The 14,499-nt window shown below is 49.5% G+C and overlaps 1 protein-coding gene across 2 annotated transcripts in view; it reads left to right on the top strand.

Moving 5' to 3' along the window:
• The first annotated feature begins 13,122 nt into the window (after window positions 1-13,122).
• CDK20 (cyclin-dependent kinase 20) overlaps window positions 13,123-14,499 on the top strand; it is a 14,788-nt gene continuing 13,411 nt past the window's right edge. For both annotated transcript variants that reach the window (XM_014535208.1, XM_005860760.2), the window contains exon 1: window positions 13,123-13,147. The gene's annotated coding sequence lies outside the window, so the exon portion shown is untranslated. The remainder of the gene's footprint in view (window positions 13,148-14,499) is intronic.

The raw sequence follows: 14,499 nt of genomic DNA, 5'->3' as shown, positions 1-14,499 counted from the left end.
CTCCCCCTCCTCCTCCTCCTCCTCCTCCCCTTCCTCCTCTTTCTACTCCTCCCCAGCTCTGTCCTTTTCTCCTCTCCTCCTCTTGCTTCTCCACATCTTTGCTCATCTGAGTGGCGGTTATCAGCTCCTGCCCTGCCAAGAGGCCTGGCAGAGCCAGAGGTGAGCCAGGGGTCTTCCTGTTTGTGTCACTGAGGCATTGTCCTAAATGCACATCACCCTATTTCCTGTTTTCGTGGGAAACCCCACAAAATCCAGCCCAGGGAGACCCAGAACAGCCCCCTGGGCATGTCCATGAGATCCCAGACCCCTGCAGTGCCTGCCTGAAAGCAGTTAAGAACCCTCCTGCTGATGACCTGGGAGTAAAATGAATGGTGGGCCCAGAGACTTCTAGGCTGAGACCAAGTTTCAGGTCCAAGCAATTGCGAGTACAGTGGCACCTGCTATAATGAAATCTTTTTCTAAGCACCCAGAAACCTAGCATCGACCTTGGCAGGGATGCAGGGAGGATGTTGGGTGGCACCTGGGAAGGGGTGGATAGCGGCAACGTGCTGGGGAGAACTGACCATGTACTGTAGCTACTCAAGGCGCTGCCACCCAGAGCTGATCTGTGTGTGAAACACGCTGACAGCAGTGACCACCTGGTCAGATCCACACGGGGTGGACCTGCAGGCTCGGCAAAGAAGGGAAAATCCCTCGTGTTAAACAGTCACCGAGGAATCCTGCTTCCACTTAAAGGCCACAGATCTACTCAGACTCCAGTTCAGTTTCTCCACCTGTAAAATGGGAATAAAAATGGTATCTACTTACATGAGGTTTTTGCAAGGAAAAAATGGCATCGTGTCTTTAAGGTGCTCAGCATTCACACTTGGCACATTCCGTTAAATCAGTGCTGACTATTGGTTACATTTGTTTAGAAACACAGCCATGGCGCTAGGACTTGAGAATTCCCTACAGAAGTGAAAGTGAACGCAGCTTCCCCAGTGAACTCCGAGGTCAGATTCTGCTGCTTTCTGTTCCTAGTCCCCAGGAGATCTGCCTTTGCCTATTGGGTGTGTGTGTGTGTGTGTGTGTGTGTGTGTGTGTATGTGTATGTGTGTGTGTGTGTGTGTGTGTGTGTGTGCGTGTGTGTGCGTGTGTGTCTCCTTCCACACTGCGCCCCCATCCCAGACAGAGAATGTGGGAGGAGGGGAGGGATGATCATGGAGGGAGGGGAGGCTGTGGTTATGAATCCAGTTGGGTCGAGGGAGGGGGGGCTGTATTATCTGAACCTGTTCCCTATGTTACACCCAAGAATTTGCTACAAAGAAGAGAGGACGTGGTCCCTCGATCACCTAAGGAATATGAAGTACAGCTCCTGCTGGAGGGTGGGGCCATGTCTGGGCTTAGCTGTGTGTTCAAGAGAAACGCATGTCTTTGGAACTGGGTTTTAGTTTGTTGTTTCTTTGTTTGTTTTGGGGGGTGTTGAGAGCACAGGGATTCAAGTTCTGTGGGTGCCGCCGTTTTGTCAGAGCAGCAGCAGGAGCCCTGCAAGAGCTCTGGTGCTCTGAGTGACTGAGTCCATGTACAGTAGGTCCTCGGGTTACATCAGAGATCCGTTCCTCCAGCCCAACATAACGTGATTTTCACTGGGAGTCGGAACCCACCTACATAAGCACCTACGTCACTCACATGGAGCACATACACAGCAGTAATGAAGTGAAACAATAAAATATTTTTAAAAGAAAGATAACAATTCCTGACCTTTACTTGTGGTAAATAAATAATAAAAAACATAAAGCACATACGTACATACGTCGAAATGATGGAACTTTTGGGTTTTTTATAATTAAATGGGAGATGGCAACGTACACAAAACAACGTATGTCAAGTTCGACATAACCCGAGGACTGTCTGCATTCTCCAAATTCTCCCTTTTGATTTCGGCAGGGCTGGCTCCTGCCTGAACCCTGCCCGCTGTACTAACTGTTGGGAACTTGGTCCAAGTTCCTCCTCTCTCCTCTGCTCACAGTAACAGGTGTCGGGTCTGAGCCTTCTGCCTGGGGCTGGACCTCCTTGGACCCTGGATCTTAGACAGAGAAGCCATGAGAGGTTGTGGGTGTATAAGGATGAGTCTTTATTGCAGAAGCCAATGGCCATATAGCCAACAGATAAGAACAGTCCTCACAGCAAAGTCCATACAAGCAAGCAGCCGGACCCCGGCTGGTGAACATATATCTTTCCCATAAAACAGCATCAGTCTCAGTACCCACAGCCATTATCTGAGCAGCCGCACGCTGCCCCCTAGACTCACCGCCTCACATCATAGCGGTACCTGAGCTCTCCGCTCAGCAGCGTCTCCTTTCTCTCCTGCCCAGCTGCTCTCTCCAGCAGACTTCTTCACCCACTCCAGCCTCTCCAGCCAGCCAGCTGGTCAGTAACCTACTTTTACACTATTTAGACAAAGAAGGCTTCACGCCAATAGTTACATCAATCATATTGGCTACTGAAGGGCATAGTCTACCATGCCCTTCACCCGCTCATGGTATCTTAGCCTGGTTAGGATTCCCAGGCTCAGAGTCCTTGGGCATCCCATTTAGGCACATGCCCAGAGCGGCCTTTGGCCATTCTGGTCTATTGATAACAAGGCCTTTGTGATTCCATTGGCCTTGACTCTCCAGGTCCCACAAATTTTTTCTTTGGCTTTGGAGAGAATAAATTCTATGGGCTTTGGCTTGGTTAGGGGCTAATGTTGTCTCTTTTTAAACAAAAACGATGGAACTAACAAATAACTAGAAAGAGCTCATACAGCCTTTCACTAAAATGCTGATCATCGAGGTTGGCCCTGACCATCGGCACAGTCATTGCTGTGTGCAGCCCTTCTCTCCCTGCCCCTCTCCTCCCTAAAGCCTTCTTAGCTGCACTCCTTGCCCTTTGCTTTGCTCTTTTGGTCTGTGGTGTTGTGAGTTCCCCTATAAATTTCCATCTTGGGTAGCAAGTATCTGTGTGCCCCCAGATTTGGACAAACCTTCCCCATCTATCTGGAAGGTCTGATTTAGAGGTTGCAGTCTGATGGGACCAAAACGTATTCCATACCAATTTGGCTAAAAGCTAGCGGTAATTGGTAGAGCACTTCTGGAAGGTGTGACATCAATATTTGTTAATCCTCACTGGAGGATATTTTTCCATTGATTTTTTTAGAGAGAGGGAGGGAGGAAGGGGGGCAGAGGAGGGGAAAGAGAGAGTGAGAAAGAGAGAGAGAGAGACATTGATGTGAAAGAAACACATCCATTAGTTCCCTCCCCACAGCCAGGTGTTGAACCTGCAACCCAGATACATGCCCTTGACCAGAAATCAAACCCAATGCCGGGCTGAGCTCTAACCACAGAGCTACACCTGCCAGGGCAGTCCCTATATTGTGATGCCAACCTTAAACATAAACAACTAGGATTAGCATCCAAATGATCCAGCAAATCATCATCTGAAATGAGATTTGATTATCAAATGTTGTAGCCATTGTGAAGAGGGATAGAGTACTGTACGATATTTATGCTTTAAAAATCTATATAAGTCCTAATCGGTTTGGCTCAGTGGATAGAGCTTTGGCCTGTGGACTGAAAGGTCCCAGGTTCGATTCCGGTCAAAGGCATGTACCTTGGCTGCGGGCACATCCCCAGGAGGAGGTGTGCAGGAGGCAGCTAATTGATGTTTCTCTCTCATCGATGTGTCTAACTATCTCTCTCCCTTCCTCTCTGTAAAAAATCAACAAAATATATTTTTTAAAAATCTATATAAAATTTATAGTAAGCCTCTTGTGAACTTTTTATGATCGAATAAATGAGTGGAATTTTGCAGCCTGGAATAGCACTTAGAAAGCTGGTTGGGACAGGTCCAGGTTTAATAGAATAGGACAGCGATTTCCAACCTTTTTCATCTCATGGCACACACAACCTAAGTACCAAAATTCTGTGGAACAACAAAAAATATGTTATATTTTTTGCTGATCAGATAAAAAAAATAGGTATAATTTTGATCCATTCACACAGGATGGCTATTGCATTGGCTGCTGTCATTGTATTTATTTGACAATCTAAAGGAAAAGAGGTCAGTGCCCTGACTAAATAGTCAGGTGCTGGGTGTTTTAGGAATTCTTGGGCACCACCAGGGTGCCTGCTGTGGACACTGGTTGACAACCTCTGTAATTGGAGGTGTGCTATGGAAGGGAACCCCGGGAAAGGGAACAGCATGTTTGGAGTAACAAAGTGGTCAGAGGGGGTGAGGCTGGGGCCCCAGGTGGGTCAGGGGGTGGATTTATGGCTGCTCTTCTTAAACCTCTAACACCTGTGGTGAGGGAATATATTTGTTTTGTTTTGTTTTGTTAAATTTCTAATCTGCTGAGACCAATACTTTTATGAATCCAACAACAAATGAATTACTAGAAAAATAATCATGTTATATAAAGGTCTAACTTTCTATTTATTTTTTCTTTATTCATTGAATTTATTGGGGTGACATTGGTTCACAAAACCATACAGCATTCAAGTGTACAATTCAATGAAACATCACCTGCTCACTGCATCGTGAACCGTCTCCCCAAGCAACGTGTATTTCCATCCTCCAGACTCCTGCAGCCACCGTGGAAAACAGTACAGAGTTTCCTCAAAAAGTTAAAAAGCAGGGAACTGCTTTTTGACCCAGTGATCCCACTTCTGGGCATAGATCCTAGGAATCCTGATGCACTAATTGGGAAGAATATGTGCACACCTATGTTCATTGCAGTGTTCTTTACAGTAGCCAAGATCCGGAAGCAGCCCAAGTGCCCATCAGTACGTAGATGAGTGGGTCAAGACGCTGTGGTACATAGGATACTATGAGGCCAAACAAAAGAAGGAAATCTTACAGCATAGATGGACCCGGACAGTATTATGCTAAGTGAAAGAAGCCCGTCAGAGAAAGACAAATAACGTTCCATTTCTGTACATATCTCATCTCAGACCAGGGAAAAGCAGTTCCCTGACAGACAACAGGCTGGCCAGCCCTCTGAGGAGCACTTGGTAGGGAATGGTGGAGATGGCACATGAAAGAGCTTGGAGCTAGACTGCCAGGAATCTTGTGCATGATTAAAGAATTCCAAACTTTATGCTCTTAAAACTGCCATAAATTATCTTCTCGAATTTATCTGCACTGCAGTTTAACTCATTTAAGACTACTGTGCTGAATGGTTGTTTGATAAAACATATATCTAACAATCTATTTGGGCCTTGCAGATATGGATTAGTATCCCATCAGTTGCCCGGAATTTTTTTCTTTTAAGTAAATAACCTGGTTTGTGGAAATTTGGGATGGTTTGGGTAAAGGAACACTTTATATCATCCCCACTTCCCCTCCCCGTTTCTCTGTCTTGTATCTGCTATCATCTGAGTTGGTTGGATTTTACATCAGATTTCTGAGGGACCAGAACTGACCTGTGAGCCCCCTGCCTTGTGTTGTCCTGAGCTCTTATGACCTCCTTCAAGGCACCAGGTTTCAAGATGCTGCGTGTATGTGGGGCCAGACTGGGCCTGCCGGGGCTCCGCCTCTGCTGAGCTTCACCCCAATCCTGTGATGGCCCTGAGGGGGGAGGATGTGAGCGCCTGGGCGCCTGGGTGAGGAGGGCACCTCGGGCTCAGGCACATCAAAGGGATCCCCACCCTGGGATATAGCCTTCCAGCTGGAGGGCATTCACGACAAGTTAAACATTTCCAATTTTTAAAATATGTGGGAATAAAATGACCCTGTGAGTGAAAATGAAGGAGCGTCTGAGTGAGAATAAAATGTCTGTGAGAGTCATTTACATACCACAGGGCAATATTCCTTTACTTTGGTTATAATGAGACTAGAGGCCTGACGCACAAAATTTGTTCAAGGGGCTTGCCCCCGCTCCCGTCATGGCTTCGTCCGGAAGGTCATCTGGAAGGACACCCGGTCTAATTAGCATATTACCCTTTTATTATTAGAGATTGTTAGTTAGAATCCTTACCTGAGTCCAGAATTCAACCAGTAAGTATTCTTTTCACCCCATTCTGTGCTGTCTCTGACCGAGGGGTGGAGGGGCTGCTTTTAGAAGGAGATGACATCCCCTGGTCACTCTCTCCTTTCCTTCTTGGTGGCCCTCATTACAGGCCTGAGAAGAGCTGGTCACTAAGGACACCCCTGTCTTTGTCTCCTGGGCCCTGCCCGTTGGAAGTGCTGCACTGAGTAGGGTGTGTTCGTGAGAGTTTGCCTTGCCAGCCCCGTGTGAAGCCTTTGCATTCATCACTCCCTCTACCCTTCACAATAATCTTACGATATAGGCTTGACTCCTATCTTCATCGTAAAGGGACACTTATGTTTTCTTTCCCTGAACCATTTGGAAATATGTGGCAGACATCATGACACGTTCCCACTCAATGCTCAGGATGCATTTCCATATCATTTTCCTGAATAACCATCATATCATTTTCACACTAAGAAATTAATAATTCTATCTTATCATGTTACATAGTCTATTTCAAATTCCCCATTGTCTCAAATCAATTTTTTAAAATTTCTTTATTGATTAAGGTATTGCATATGTGTCCTTATGCCCCCATTCCCCCCCCCAACCCCCCCACTCATGCCAAATCACTTTTATAGTCTTTTATTTTAACTGAAGCTTAAGCTGGAAATCAATAATAGAAAAATATCAAGAAATTACTAGTAGTAACTATTTGAAAATTCAAATAACCCATAGGTCAAAGAGACATTAAAAATATTTTGAACCGAAATGAAAGGGAAAATACAACCTATCAAAAATTTTTGTACAATAATTTTTATTTCAATACTAGAGGCCTGGTGCACGAGATTCATGCGTGCGTACGGTCACTAGGCCTGGCCTGCGATCAGGGCCATCTTCCCCAGTTTTTGGCAGCCCAGCCCCCTGCCGCCACCCACCCCCAGTTCCCTGTTCGCCTTCAGGTGATGGGAGCCTGCCGGCGGGGGGAAGGGACCAAGAGGTGGTCAGTGCACCATTAGGGTCAATTTGCATATTACCCTTTTATTATATAGGATCTATCTATACTCCCAACCTTTAAAACCCCCAAGACAAAGAACCCAGCAGGTGCTCTTCCTTTCCTTCCCCAAAGGGCATGCACCTCCTAAATCCGTGGTCGGCAAACTGCGGCTCGAGAGCCACATGCGGCTCTTTGGCCCCTTGAGTGTGGCTCTTCCACAAAATACCACGTGCGGGCATGCATACAGTGCGATTGAAACTTCGTGGCCCACGCGCAGAAGTCGGTTTTCAGCCTGGGCAAGTCTATTTTGAAGAAGTACTGTTGATATTTGGCTCTGTTGACTAATGAGTTTGCCGACCACTGTTCTAAACTCTAAAGGTCCCCATGAGACTTGCAACCAGGGGAGCAATGAGCAGCGGCAGCTCATTCAGAGCTCACCCTGTGAGCCTGTCCCGAAGGCCCACCTTTCTCTGACTCTCCAGTGAGCTGACAGCAGCCCCACCTTGGCTCACTTCTTTTTTTGTTGTTTTTTAATAGATTTTTATTGATTTCAGAGAGGAAGGGAGAGGGAGAGAGAAAAAAAATCAATGATGAGAGAGAATCATTGATTGGCTGCCTCCTGCTTGCCCCCTACTGGGGATCAAGCCTGCAACCCTGGCATATGCCCTTGATCAGAATCGAACCCAGGACCTTTCAGTCATAGGCCAATGCTCTATCCACCAAGCCACACCAGCTAGGGTGGCTCACTTCTTTACCATAACATTTCCAGGGAGCCAAAGAAGCCCCACTAGGGTCTCCCCTATTGCTCCTTCTGTCCTAGGCCCTTCCTTGTTTATCCGTTCCCAAATTTAATACATGTCCTCTCAAAATCACCTGGACTTGAGGTTGTAAAATCTTTCCTGCATGAAATCAACAGCCAGCCCAAGGCAGGCCAGTCCAGACCTGGTCCCCTTTCTGGCAACAGTAACTTTTATGCTTGGAACCATGGTCTTAGCTTGAGTGGGCACTTATATGCCACCTGCAGTTAAGAAAAGCTCTGAGAGAACAACATTGCCCAGGTCCAACATCTAGGAAGTGTGGGGGCTGGGACTGAACACTGCCCCAGCCCTACCTGAGGCTCTTCCCCCTACCCCTCAGGTTTACTCCGATCTGCTCCCTGGCAGACAGCTCAGGAGCCTGGGAGAGGAGGGAGGCGGCTGGCCAGGGAGTGGCTAGTCTGAGTGATACCAGGGGTGCAGAACCTTGGTGAGCCTGCCTTCTAGTAGCATATTCCAATTCCTACTAAATACCAGTTCCCTAAGGACCTTCCGCCTGGTGAGGACACATTTCCTGCAGAGAATATAAAAAATAACAGGAAAGAGAGAAAGCAAGAGACAGCACCTTCACTTCCTGTGCCTCTGCAGGAAGCTTGGGAATGCCAAGGTCTCACTTCAGAGAAAGAACATCCCATAATGTGTGTGTGTGGGCGGGGGGGGGGGGGGCTATGTAATACTTTAAACAATACTTTAAACAATAAAGAATTTTTTAAAAAAAGAACAACATCTGAGCACCTTAGTGCAAGCAGGTGTTTGGTTGGTGAAGTGTCTTCTCTTTAGTCCCCACCATGATCTGGTACATAGAAGGGCCAATTAGTACTTGTGAATCCATTCCAGTGTGGATTGCACACGTCAGAAGGTGTTAGAAAGACCTAGTCAGAGGAGAAACCTCGCCCTTGAGGTCAGCTTTCAGCCTTCACTCTGCTCCACCTGAGCCAGCCAGCAGCGTGCCCCTCCACACAGCCCCGCCCACCTCCCTTCTAGCGTGGGAAGTCCAGAACATCCTCTCAGGAACAGCAACACCAGTTACACCCCACTCAGTTGAGACTGTCATCAGGGAAGGAAAAGAGGGGTGGGGTGCCCTGAGATTGTAGGTTAGAAAGTTGTGTATTGATCAACACCCAAGTGGTTTGGATCAAGACCTGTGATGCTACTATAGACCCAATTTTAGACTCTTGGGGCTGAGGCAGGGGCCAGGGGGCCTCCCCAGGCCTCACCTGACCAAGGGGGACAGGCGAATGGATGTGGTGGCACCCGGAGGCGGCTGCATCGTCACACAGCAGTCCTGACAGCTGGTGAATGCACGGGTCCTTTCTTCACAGAGTGGCAGGTAGCAAAGAAGGTGAACTGTGATTGACAGATCATTTCTACCAAGCAGCCTGTGCTCAGCTCCCGGTTTGTCTTACACTGAGACTGTGCAGGGGAACATAAGCCTCCCAGAGTTTGTCTCTGACTTACACCAGATCCTTGCGTACAAATCGGGGAAAGCTCACTTCTGCTTCTCTGTAACCTCGGGAGATATGGTCTCTCAAGTGAATGAAAGGGGCCTTTATGATGTCCCCAAACATGAGGAATCACCATCAGGCCTCCTGCCAAGCAGTCAGCCTGGGAGCTGGCATGCTCCCCACCCTCTCCCACCTGCCCCTTCTCTAGGCATGGATGGGTGGGTGTTGGACAGCCCCCCTCCCCCCGCAGACTGGCCCTGGAGAGAGAAGATGCATTTCATTCATTGTCCCCATCTCTCCTCAGACCTGTCCATTTCCCACCTGGGTTTGCATCAGGCCCTGCAGGGGGCGTGGGGATAAGAGGGCTGGTTTTCGGGAAACTGCCCAGCAGCAGGCAGCTCACCATTCAGAGAGAAGCCACATGTGGCCGGACACAGGCAGAGGCGGAAGACCTGGTCACGGAGCACTGCGAAGGCCAGGCCGAGGGCAGTGGCCACCGCACACAGCGGGAGGACCATGGGAGATGCACAGAAACGACCGAGGTTGAATGTCATGTTTTACTGATGGCCAGGTACAGTTCCACACAGCAACCCTCCCCCGACCCCCACCCCTCCCTCCAAGGGTTTACAGAACATTATATAAGTGGTCCCTATTTACAAGTCAATAAAAGGCAGGACAGACAGATTTTAAAACCCCTTTTCTCCCATCTAAGAAAAGCCCTTAGGTCTTCTGCCCTGAGAGATGCCTGTGAGAGCGCTCCATACCACAGCCCACAGTCCACAAGTACCTCCCCACACACAGTTCACAAGTACCCCCTCCCACAGTCCACAAGTACCCCCCACACACAGCCCCCACATACAGTCCACAAGTACCTCCCCACACACAGTCCACAAGTCTCCCCCTCCCACTGTGCAGTATGAAATGTGCAGAGGAACCACGGCCAATTTCCTGTCTCTGGTGACCTCACTCGCTTGGCCCATTCCCACTGCTTGCTGTGGTGGCAGCTTCAAGTGCTCCTGCAGGGGGTGGGGGCCAGGGTGCCTGAGGGCCTCCCACTAAGGTCCTGACTCCAAGGGAGGGATGGAAACTACTCCAGATGCCCAGCAGTCACCTCCTCTGCGTTGATAGGAAGGAGAGGACTTGAATCAGCAAGATCCGGCCAGTGTTCCTGGGCTGAAGGGAGTGGGGGCAGGGGTGGCTGCTCCTGGGCCCTCGGGTGCTGGGACAGTGGCTCCAGAGCAGGTGTAGGTTGCCAGCCCCCCCATGGCTGCCACTCAGAGGGAGGAGGCTGCCCACACCCATGCAGGGCCCAGCACCCCTGTGCCATGAGTAGCCTGGGGTCCCCCTGATGAATCCCTGTGCCACCAGCCTCCACCTGTGAGAAGGGCTGTTGGAGGGGATCAGGAGGTAGACCCAGGGCTGCAAGGCTGAAGCCCGAGGACAGAGAGTGATGGAAGCTTCCAGGCTTCCCTAGTGCCCTAGCTGGAGTCTCCAGGTCACAAGTCTCCCCCTTCATGTGCCCTAAGAAGACAGCTTGACTAGGAAGGCCCCCCACCCCCCAGGAGAATCGGCCGGCATCGCTCTGGAGAGTTCTGTTGGAGTCACAGTTGCGGAGAAGGCCCTGGAGGCCAGAGCAGTGGGGAGGGGCGGAGAATCCACCCTGACGGGATCCTGGGGCCGCGGCTGCCTTCCCACAGGGCCTCCTCTGGAAGTGCTTTGGTTTGCCCTTTTTGCCCACATTGACCAAAACCATTATCTGAAGGATCTGTATGGATCCTAAAAAGCATTGTCTCCGACCATGGGGCATGCCAGCATGTATATGTCTGTTGTAGACTAATGACTCCTTCCAAAATTATCCATATTGTAATCCTCAGAACTTGGAATATATTATCTTACTAGAGGCCCTGTGCACGAATTCGTGCATGGGTGGGGTCTGGCCCACCCGCCCCACTTGGGGCCAATTAGGCCTGGCTGGCCAGGGGGAGGGGCCATGGGTGGTTGGCCTACTGGCCCTGCCCCCTGGTCGAACTCCCAGTTGAGGGGACAATTTGCATATTAGCCTTTTATTATATAGGATTACATAGGATGTGGCAAAAGAGGCTTTGCAGGTGTAGTTAAGTTGAGGATCTTCAGATGGGGAGAGTATCCTGGATTATCCAGGTGGGACCAATATAATCACAAGAGTTCTTATAAGACGGTGGTTCTCAACCTTGGCTGCACATTAGAATCACCTGGGAATCTTTTTTAAATCCTGATTTCTGGGCCTCATCCTCCGGAAATTCTGTTTCTTTGTTATGGGGTGGGGCCACAACATTAGTAACAAAGAAACAGAATTTCCGGAGGATGAGGCCCAGAAATCAGGATTTTAAAAAGATTCCCAGGTGATTCTAATGTGCAGCCAAGGTTGAGAACCACTGCGCTAGAGCTTAAAATAAAAGTAAAATCTTTGGCTGATTCAAACCCTTCTCAGTGTAGCCTAACCGACCTTGGGGACAAATCTCCCCAGAGTGCCCACCTCGCACCCAGGTGTTGAGTGAGCTCACTTGTCCATCCGCACAAACACATGGGTGCATGTCAGCACTGGCCCCCACTCCCTGCCCTTGAAATAGCCTCCTTCCAGTTCCGGACTAGCTGCTACGTATGCTCCCCAAAACAATACATAGGACGCCCTTCCCGCCGGTAACAACGGGGTTCCCAGCCCCACAGGTTCCCTGAGGATCTGGGCTTCCATCCCCACCTGCCGGGCCCAGCAGCCAGCAGGGTACTGGTGCTAGTTTATCACCAGAGTTGATCCTGCTTTCCTCCCTCAGAACCTTTGCAAACCTGCTTTTCCAGCAGCAAACTTCACCAGTCCCTCTGGGCCTAATAGCTCCTGCCTCCCAGGTGCCTCCCAGCTGAGCCAGTAAAGGTCAGGGTTTCCCATCCTGGTTCCAGGAGCTGTGAGTTGGGACCACGTACCATTACGGAACTCCCAAGGCCAGCTCTTTTGCCTGGTCTTGAAGTCCTAACAGGCTGCCTGCCCCTCCCTGGGTCCGGTTCCCTGGCCGCCTGGTAAGAGCCCACTGCAGGCTTTTGCGTCTCTAACTCAAATGTCACTGGCTTGGGACTATCCCTGGCGTCCCAGTTCACTTTGGAAAGTTTGGAGTTGGGGGAAGACACTGAAGGAAAAATATGGATACTCATTTGGAAACATTTAGTTCAGGTTACCACTGCTTTCAAAAATAGGAAGCCCCAAGGCCCGCACAGTCCAGTTTATCTTTCTGCATGTACTGGGTGCCTCTGGTAACCCTTCCCCTCCCTGGACTGTGGTTTTGCTTAATTATTTCTGGGGTTGCATAAAGTTTTTTAAAAGTAAAATTTTTAACAGAGCACCTGGCACACAGCAAACCCTCCACGGATGCTCTTTCCTTCTCCCGCAGCCTGAGTCCTCCCACCCCTTTCATCAGGCGCCTCGAAGGGGGCTGCATAGGAAAGGGTGGGAGGGGGCCCTGGGGACCAGGCGGGCTGCGACACAGGAGAAACACCTGGGGAGATTTTAGAACCACCTGGCCCAGGTGGAACGCCAGGTGTCAATACTGTAAAGCTCTCCAGGTAATAACAACATTCGGTCCAGGCCAAGGGTGGGTGGAGGGCAGGGGGTCAGCATGCTCCAGTCACCTGAGGTTTAAAAACCTCTACAGCCTGGGCCCACTCCCAGAGCTTCTGAACCTAAATAAGGCTGTGGGGTGGGGCCCTGATGGTTCCAGTTTGAAAAGCACTCAGGACAGAGATTTCAATCCTGGTTACACATTAGTCACCTGGGGGCTTCCCAGACAACCTACGAATATTCCCGGCTCCACATTTTGTTTCAGGCCCGGGCTCTCAAACTCATCCCGGCTGGTTCCTGGAGGCCGACCCAGTCCCCTCCTTCACCCATTGCCCCCAGGATTACGGTGTACCCTGGGGCAGGGGGCGGGGGTTGAGACCCAGAGGACCAAATGATCCAGAACCCCTGGGATCCCTGACTGCCTTTTGGGGACCCTGGTGAGGTTAAAACTAGTTTCTTTACAAAACCACACTCAGATGTGATCTGCCTTTGCCCTTTTCACTCCCAGAGGCCGACACCTAGAGCAGCTGACACTTGTCTCCACTGCCATTCCTCTCACTACATACATTTTCTGGCTGTGAAAATATGGTTACTTTCATTAAAAAAAAACAGGTTAACTTGTCATGTTTTATTATGGTTATTTAAAAAGTAGTATAGATCCAGAGGCATTGAAGCATGCAACAGGCTGGTGTGGGATTAACCAAAGAACTTATGTGCCTTCTGCATAACCCATGGACACAGACAAGAGGGTGGGGAAGGCCTGGGGAGGGGGCAGGAGTGGGGTCAATGGGGGGAAAGGGTGATATCTGTAAAACTTTCAACAATAAAGATAAATTTTTAAAAATTAGTGAATAGTTTTAAATTTCTCAGTTTCGATTTCTAACATGGTAAATATTTGACAGATACAGCCCAGTTAGCTTCTACCCCTAGCCAGAGCTGTAATCTAAGCCACTAGCCTCTCTGATCTTTATTTTGCCACCCCTGTGACTGAGATTAACGCCCACCTCAGAGGGGCAGTACAAGGGTTAATTCAGGTGTTTGCTTAAAGCTTGCGTTTTAAACAGGCTCTCCCTCCCTCAAGGAGCACAAATTGGCACTTTACCTGGATTCTTGACTCAGGAATCTGGATTCGCTTGGCTAGTTCTTCTCTCTTAGTGGGAACCAGGTATGGTTCCTTTTCAAAGGCCTCGACAAGAACCTTGAGTTGGTTTTTGTTGTACTTGGTCCTCTTGCGCCTTGAGCCTCTTGGGGGCCCTGGGATGGACAGACACACACACACACACACACAGCAGAAGAGACATTAGTCTCCACGTCACATTTAGGTCTACGAAGACTTGCTCCCTGTCCAGGGCAGCCTGGGGCGGCAGCCTCCCACGCAGAGGAATTTGTTTGCAGGCAGAGGTCTCTGGTGCCCTGTACTCTGCAGAACCTGCTCCCAACTCGCCTCAGTTCCCAACAATTCTTGAGGGGGGAGGGGGGAGGGGGGAGGCATGCCATATAAACTATAATCACAACTGAAGTGCAACTCCGGAGACGGCCATGGGCAAAGCTGGTCTGCCAAACCTCCACTTGTACTGGGAACCAAAGTCCACCAAAACCCAGATCCCCAAAACCAGAACATAAGGAATCTCCATGTGGGAAGAAAACTAACGGGGGAGAGTGTGTGT

The sequence above is a fragment of the Myotis brandtii genome, unplaced genomic scaffold, assembly GCF_000412655.1.
Source record: "Myotis brandtii unplaced genomic scaffold, ASM41265v1 scaffold1392, whole genome shotgun sequence".
In the NCBI taxonomy this organism is placed as follows: domain Eukaryota; kingdom Metazoa; phylum Chordata; class Mammalia; order Chiroptera; family Vespertilionidae; genus Myotis; species Myotis brandtii.
The sequence above is the reverse complement of the archived record's forward strand: the minus strand, read 5'-3'. Positions and strand labels throughout refer to the sequence as shown.